The sequence below is a fragment of the Pseudochaenichthys georgianus genome, unplaced genomic scaffold (genome assembly GCF_902827115.2).
Source record: "Pseudochaenichthys georgianus unplaced genomic scaffold, fPseGeo1.2 scaffold_553_arrow_ctg1, whole genome shotgun sequence".
Classification (NCBI taxonomy): Eukaryota; Metazoa; Chordata; class Actinopteri; order Perciformes; family Channichthyidae; genus Pseudochaenichthys; species Pseudochaenichthys georgianus.
Window position 1 is genome coordinate 10,444 of NW_027263114.1, and position 8,923 is coordinate 19,366.

The following is an 8,923-nucleotide window of genomic DNA, read 5'->3' on the forward strand; positions in this document are numbered from 1 at the left end:
TTAATCTCCCTTTATTCAGATATGTTTAGTTTTGACCATTTCAGATGAGTCGATCATGGGGGTATACAAAGAGTACCATAGAACTAAAACGTAGTTAAGAAGCAATATAGCAAATTAAGAAACATAACATATCCTTTTATTATCACTTCTTATACACATAAACCCCACAATGGACATTCATCTGCAAAAGTATTAAGATGTAACATACTGTACACACTGCCCATGCATTGCATTTGGAGTATGGACCTCGTCTGAGGAAAACAAATCCCATTGTAAATATACAGTTGCATTTGTCAAGAGCTGTCAGCCACTTTATGGACTCAGTCCAGGTGTTTGGTTTGGTTCAGAGTTGAAAACACAGTGAAACGCATCGCCCTTCTATCTCTGCTGCACCACTGTGTCCTAGACAAATGTCAAACACAGCTCTGTTTGAGAAACAAGTTCATTTATGGCATTGCTGCCAACCCCCATATTGCAGAAGTAAACGGTTGTGTGTCCAAACCTTTTTGCTTCATCTGTGACAGTGCAGAGCCTGCCATTGTTCCTTTAATTATATAAAACATATGGCAGATCAGATTGGAAGCCAAGCACAGACTGTAACCTCTGCATATTATTATTCCACTGAAGATTGCGAAAGTGCTCTAGTTTTGGAAGATCCTGTGAGAAATACTGTACTCTATATGATCCAGGGCTCAGTGTCCTCTGCCTCAATCAACATATAGAATCCACAGGAAGATGTCATGATGGTTTGCAAGGGTGTTTTGTATCCAGAGTTCACCATAAAAATCTGCCGATCATTGGAAAGGCCCAGATCCAAAACTCTTATCCCACTGGACACACTGCTGCTCCAGCTGCCCCAGCAGCCGGTCCACCGAGTCCTCCTTGTTCCCCAGCTTCAAGGTACCGCCTCCCGCCACCCAGGTCCAGCCGAGGCCAGCTCCGGCGAGTTTGCTCCTCTGCGGCATCCACAACCGCCCAAGGGATTTCACGCAAACATCTGAGGTAGCCTCTCTACCTGAGACCACCTGCTGATTTATCTCTCTCCTCTCCACTCTCTAGACGCACAGATGGAGCTGTGTACGGGTTAGTCCTGTAGCTCATACTGTGGCAGCGCCTCGGCTGCCGCGGCGATGGTGTTCCATCTCGTCCAGGGTGGACATGGAGCTGGCCGACTGGAGGAAGTTGTTGACGAGCGGGGCGAGTGAAGCTGGCAACCGTCATCAGCTCCGAACTGCGTGTTCAAATCAGTCTGACTGGAGTTACAGGAGTTAGAGTGGGAGGAGTGGAGGGAAGACGGAGACTCTGGACTCCTGGTGGTGGAGGGCTTCTGTCTGGAGCACGGCCCTGCTGCTGGTAGATGCCCTCTGCCTGGTCCTCCTGCTCTGCGGGGGGGTCTTGTGCGCAGCAGGGGCTCGGAGCTGGTGAGCTGCTGCACACAGAGGATGTTGAGGTGGGCGGCGGGTAAAACTGCTCAGCCACTCGTAGTGTCTGGACATGGAGTTGGCTACAGCAATGTCTTTGAGAGTCCGCCGAGGGGGACAACCGCGGACACAGAGCAGATCACGCTGTGCATCTGAGCCAGCAACATCTGCGTCTCCCTGTCCCGGTTCTCGTACAGGACAGTGTTGGCACATATGAGGATGAAGAGGCCCACTCCCATGATGACGGGCCCCAGCAGCTTCATCCGTTCACTGTGGATGAAGCTGGCTGTGGAGAGGAGGCTCTTTGCTCCCATACTCCAGCCGGAACTCTGTGACTCAGAGATACCGTCCCCCTCAGCGGCTCCCAGGAGCGGCGCCCTGGATATCCGGTAGGGCCAGTACCCCGCCACAGCCAGCGCCATGCCAACAACCACCACAATGACCCCCAGCACCAGGAAGGCTCCGGGAATGGAGCGGATGCGAAGCTTGCCTCGGATCACCCCGTACTTCTTCTTTTTGCTGCGTAGGGTGAAGCGGCGCTTGCGTGGATAGGGAGAAGTTGGTAGGACACCTTGGGCCTTCTGGGACTTCATGATCGGGTCAGTCCAGAGATCCTGCTGCACCGCGGTCAGATGCCTAGGGAGAGAGGACATGTCATTGGTTAATGCAGGTCTGACATCTAAGGATACACAATCAGTTGTTAAATGCCTAATGGATAAAACGCAGCTCCTCCGCTCCCTCCACTGGCTTCCGATAACTGCTAGAATCCACTTCAAGACCCTGGTACTTGCGTACCATGCTGCGAATGGATCTGGCCCTTCCTACATCCAGGACATGGTTAAACCGTACACCCCGGGACGTGCACTCCGCTCTGCATCAGCCAAACGGCTCGCTGCACCATCGCTGCGAGGGGGACCCAAGTTTCCATCAACAAAAACGTGGGTTTGCTATCCTGGCTCCAAGATGGTGGAATGAGCTCCCATTGACATCAGGACAGCAGAAAGCTCACACACCTTCCGGACTGAAAACTCATCTTTTCGACTCCACTTCGAGTGATAGAACTATTAACAAAGCACTTATATACTAATAAGGACTGGCTTATCTAAAGCCAGTTGAGTAGCACTTGAAATGTTTTTGCTCTATGAAGCCTGATGTACTTTATGATTCTGTTTTCTTCAAGTTTTGTATTTTGTTGGTCGAACGCACTTATTGTAAGTCGCTTTGGATAAAGCGTCAGCTAAATGCAATGTAATGTAATGTCAAAGAAATGTGATATGTAGAATTATTACCTGATCCAGAATCAGAATCAGTTTTATTTCCAAGTATGTTTACACATACGAGGAATTTGCCTTGGTGTAAATGGCAGAAGGGGGAGAAGTACTCAGATGTTATACTTAAGTAAAACTAATAATATTGTAGTGACCACGATATCCATTTGTTTTTTGTCCTTTGTTTGCGATTCACTCGTGGGGCTGACCGACGAATAGACGCTTGTAGTTTGAGAGAAAAAATATAAATGTCCAGATGCGATTGAAAAGTAAGATAGTTTATTCCAAAAAAGGCAAAAATAAATAAACGTTTTTAAACAAACTATTTGTCATATAAACTGATATTTCAATGTTAAAGGCAGAAGAATCAAGCTGTGAGGCTTCCAACCAGCAAGGTCTAACAACTGTTTGCTTCAGTCAGCCTCACCACTAGGCTGCAGCACCTCTCCTTTTATGCTGCAGCATCTCGACCTGCAGAGTAACGCACTCAAATAATAAATAAATAATATACACCACAGAATCTCAGGTTATACTCTAAAAAGATAAGATACTATAATCTAAGGAAATGGCTCCTATAAATACGTTGTAGGAATACTCTTTTGCAAGTAAGTCCAAGTCCAGAACCAAATATAAAAGTAGTCATTATACAAAGTGGCTATTTTCCAAATAATATACATTATTACACTGTTTTATGTGTGATAAATTCATGTGTCTATCGTTTTAATTTTGCAGCAGTAAATTATGAGAATGAATTGTTATACTGCCAGGTTTTGCCGTTCAAAATATTACATCATAATGAATTAGTTGATTTCATTTTTGTTTAAATAATATGAACCTGCAAAAGTCACTAGTAACCAATGTTGTAAAAAAAATGATTTGCTGCCAAATAAGGTGGAGTAGAAGTATAAAGTAGCATGAAAAGAAAATACTAAAGTACAAGTACCTCAAATATGTAATCAAGTATGGTACTTGAGTACATGTTTTTAGTTATTTTCCACCTCTGGTAAATTGGGCAAACAAAGACACAGCAAGAAGAATATGTTTGTTTAAAGAAAGGAGCCAAACATTGTACGAATATAAAAGTTATTTTAAAAACAATTTTAAAGACTAAAAAGAACAAATTAAGACAATATTTACACAAAATATAAATATGTAAGAGTACTGTAAAGTAAAGCTCAGGCTCAGGGGATGGGTGTGTAATTATGGGAAGATTGACGGTTCGATCTCTATCTACGTTTGTGTGCATGAAGAAGTGTCCTTGGGCAAGTTAGTGGACCCCAAATAACTCCTGAACAGGTATCAGTGTGTAAGACTTATTGAGCTTTGGATCAAACTAAACGGGGATTGAACCGCTGCTCTTCATATTGGTGTGAACAACACGATTTTCTAGTGTTGCTGAAATAAGCAGCTGATACGTCTTTTTTAACTTCAACAACAGCTTTCTGTACCAGTCACACGTCTCCCGTGCCCTGTACTACGAAGCCAGTTCTACAGACCCTGGATATGTTTGAGTTATCTGGCTTAACTAACCCTACCAAACGCGATCTCGCTACGTGGTCCTACGACGTTGATTATCAACTCGGTAAATCAAGCCTGGGTTTCTCTGTCTGGCTGAGAGCACGTGCACGTGAAAGGGCCGGGGTTAGCAACATTTGACCAATCACAAACAGGGACAAGCGTACTGACAGCGCAGCATCATACTTCATGAATGAAAAGTTCATTTGTCTAATCACGTTAGACAAATATGAAGAAATTAAACTTTGATCCATGATAGGGGCAGATGCCCCTTTCTGTGGCTTTTATCCTAATTTATCTGTTTAAGATAAACTAGGATAAAAGCCCCTTTCATACCAACACGGTTCCAGGGCCGGTTTGGAGATAGAGCCTGAAAAGCACCGGTTTTTCCTGTTCACACCGCAACGGAGCGGCCTCTAAGCTCCGGGATCCGGTTCGTTTCAAGCACCAACAAATTGTCGACCTAGAAGTAAGAACCGCATACGTCACGCTTGTAGAAAACGGCTTATGCCACAATAGGATAGCAATAAGTAGTCAAGTTATAGTCAGTTTAGCTTCGGTTGCTATGCTAACATCACCTATTTTATACCAGAGAAACTTTCATAACAGCGTCGTGATGCCAAACAGCGTCAATTCAGACTGACACACATTCACTTATGGGGAATTGGGGATATGTATCAGCTGCTTGTGTGACAGTCGGACAGTGAATACTTTACAGCGGCCGCTGAGGTGAGTTAACGGGAGAATAAACTCCTGTGGAAGAGCAGCCAGCACTGCAGCAGTCGGTAAATGCCGCAGTAACATATTAATAAACAATGAACCAAGGCACTCTGGAGAAAAGTATAAGGTTGGAGAAGTCGTTATTTAATTTAATTTAATCTGGCTTCGAATGATTAAAAGCAACACGATCCTCGACCCAACGCAGTCCCCCACTGTTGTTGTAGTTAGCGCCGTTGGGGAGAAAATCAGCGACGTAAACAGTGACGTCATGACGCAGTAGCGGCAGCACCAGTCGGGCTCTGGACGGTGTGAACAAGACGGGGGCTGAAAAGAAGAACCGGTTCCGAACCAGAAAATCTCTAGCACGGAGCTAGAACGGGAACTGCGTTGGTATGAAAGGGGCAATTGCACATGCAAGGTGAATACAGAACAGCTTGTAAAAAAAAAGTTCAAAACTACCGAGTGTTTGAATGCGTATATTAACAGTTTATGATATCAATGCCCCATCTAAGACATGAGTGGATCTGACTTTAATTGCATTTGAGTGTTTCTTCAACGTGTTGCTTAAAATAATACTTCTGCATGACAATGTAAGTGTTGCACGGCCAAATACGGCTCGAGAAGCTGACTCAGATAAGGAAATATATGATATATTATGATATTATATGATCGATGATGTGATTGATGATGTGATGTGATGATAAGTGCGACACGTCGGCGTCTTCCCTGCATACGGCAGTTTAAACTGTATTTCCTTTATCCTGTAATATGACTTGATAGCTTTAAACTCCGCACACTGAGCTCTGATTGGTCAGCAGGCGGTGCTTTCACTGAGTTGATCTCTTATCTGGAACATAACCTGCTCCGGAGCAGGTTAGGTGTTCAGCATAAGTTACCATGGAGATCTACCCCGGTAAGAAGTGAACCAGCGTCGTAGGACCGGAAACCCAGAGTTAACCCTGAAGTTACCTCGCTAACCGAAAATCCTGCTTTGTAGTACAGGCCACTGGTCTACGCGTTGTATCTCACCAGCGACCCCAGCTCTGTACAGCTGAATTATTCAGGAAGCATACATCAGCCCTGGGGAGTCCCCAGAGCCTCTCACATGAAGCACACATCTGGATTCAGAGTCTGCTGTAGATACAACCAAATACTTTCCTTCTGTTACGCTTTGTCTGTCATCATCACACAGGGATGCCTGGAAACCAGCAGTATTCAGCCCTATTAGTCAGTGGTTGTTTATCACGCACAGTCCTTCTCCAATGCTAATCACCAGTGAAAATAATTGGAGTGAAATTCCTCAGACTGTTCCAAACCTTCCTGAGCTTGTAAATTCAACAAGGTATACACTAAAGTAAAGAAACACTCGCACATGTGCTATTCTTCTCTACTTCCCACATGGTCATAAACAAAGCAGGGTGAAATGGAAAATCAGCTTCTAACATTGTGAGGTCCTGAGTGTTGCAATCAGAGTCAAACGTTCTCACCCTGCTGAATATCACACATCAACGCTGAGTCACTGCTCTGTCTCCCCCTGTAATTATTAAGACCCAGGCAAAAACGGAATTCACCTTTGTCACCTACAATACGAGAGACTACCAATTAAGCAAGCCAACAATTATTTATTTGGGAAATATACAAAAGATGTAAGCAAAATTAGTGCACTTTTGTTTATTTATGTCAACACATTAATAATACTCATGCTACTTCAGGTCCACACAACATGCAGTGTATCTACACCTTCCATATAAACAGTGGGTAAGAGAGAATTACTCCCCAGCTTTAAAGGTTCAAAACATATCTCAGACTCAGGAAGTGTCATCATCTTATTCAGCTTCTGAATTATTTAGTTTACAAAACTGTCAAACTGTGTCTCGACTGAGTATTCCAATTCATCTTAACAGTCTGTTCATCCCAAACCCAGAGCAATTTTAAATGCTTTATTTGGTAAAGTTGAATATTATTTACCTTGTTGTTATATTTACATAAACAGTGTGTGTAATGTAACTAGTTCTTCTTTCTGTGCAACTTTATATTTCTCCTCCACTCATAAAATATATTGTACGTTTTCTTACACTTCATTTACTTTGAAGCTTTATTAACTTGTTCCTTATAGATTCAGATTTGTACATACACACAACACATAACCACATAACTGTGATGTATGTAGATTAAAATAAGTCATAAGACAAAAAAGTATAGTAATTAAAAGTATGTTTTTGCATAAGAAACATTTCACAGTTCCAGCTTCTGAAATGTCAAGATATTTTCCCCTTAAATATTTCAATTTAAAAAACATAACGTTTTTTTCTAGTGTATATATAGATTTTTGTCAACACAGCAGCATATATATGTCTCTCTCAATGACTTTTAAACATCTGTCTCTCTTCCTGTGCACCCACACAGAATACCAGAATATATTTATTATTACATACAATTAAAATGTTATAATTGTATACAGCCAAACCGAACAACTATACTCTGAGTGTTAACAATTTAAAAACAAATGTGAATATTTTAACATTCGCACTGACTGTGTGTCATCACATAGGTCAGCTATATATTGGTTGTCTATATCTGAAACACAGCACAGGTAGTACAGCTGTTTTGAATAAGACATTAGTCATGCAGTTGAGACGTTTGTATGTCTTAATTACTTTAATGTGAGCTTAACCTCATATCACACTATCATGCTATATTTTTGGACACCAGTAGCATAAGTGCAGAAGATGATGAAACACTGACATATTAATACAAGAGTAGCATCCCATCTGTATGCTCCTATCCTCCTGGATTCTGACTGCAGTAACACAGATGAAAGCAGCAGGACAACACAGTGTGCTGCTCGCAGACTGACACACACAGGATGGATGGAGCAGAGAGAACACACACTGGAGAAAAAGAGTGTCTCCAGTCTGTAAAATATATTATCGCAGTGGTTTTGCTTATGTGGAGTATGTGTTTCCCCTCCGTGTGTTTGCATCCACTGCATTGGCTCATTCTCATTCTGTTCAGATCCTGCTTGCAGCCAGCAGAGGAAGCTGATCTGGAGCCAGTTCACTCCTGGGGAGCCACATGTTGTGCTTCATGATGTGAATAGAAAGACACAATGTATGGAGACAATGCCTCTAAATATGCGATGCAACACAAGCTCTTATTGATAAGGCAGCACCCTGGTTGACATAATTTCCGATCAATTAATGCGAGAAAAACCCAGAGCTTGTTCAATCGACAGAAATAATGCGTTATAATTATATATGTACCTTAAGGATGGACTGCTGCTGTATGGGGGCTACAGACAGTCTGCTGCATTCCTCCACACTGTCTGCCTCAGTGACAGGACTCACAGTAACGTTTCTCTCAGACTCTATCAGACCTCATACTCTAACAGACCTCAGGAGTTCTCCGCAGCTTTTGGAAACTTGCCTGTATTCCTCGGATCCTGTTGCAGCTCGTTCATAGTTGGAGCTCAGAACATCCCGATCCTGTGGGGTGAACGGTATCCAGGCTGTGCGGCACCCTGATGGTGGCACCCCCGCGGACACATCATCTCCTCACACCCCTCAGGACTGAATGAAGACGACCTTTGTGAGGACAAGAGCCCAGCAGATACCGCCGCTCTGCAGCTTCAGAGGAGCAGCTCTGTGAAGCAGACTGGGACCTCCCCTTTACAATACACTGGGCTTTTCAAAATAAAAGCCGCACAAAGACTAACGTGATATGCACTGGAGGTCTCCGTTTCTGGACGAGTCAGAAATGACTGGAATTATGTTCTCCAAAATCCATAATGGAAACAAATATAAATATTAAATTAAATTACTTTTCATTTAGATTATCCTTTTATCCTGTGGTGTAAAGTAACCAATTTACTCAAGCTAAATTGAGACCCGGTCCGTAATCCGTGTATCTACCGTCCAATTGTTTTTCTTTATTAAACACTGAGAGGCCTGTTTGCTTTTTACCTGTTTTTACCTTACTAACTGGTCAAATGGTCCTTGG

At 43.1% G+C, this 8,923-nt stretch overlaps 1 pseudogene; it reads right to left on the reverse strand.

The window, feature by feature from the left end:
• Window positions 1-794: 794 nt before the first annotated feature.
• LOC117443200 (transmembrane protein 200A-like) lies at window positions 795-8,551 on the reverse strand (annotated as a pseudogene).
• Window positions 8,552-8,923: the final 372 nt, after the last annotated feature.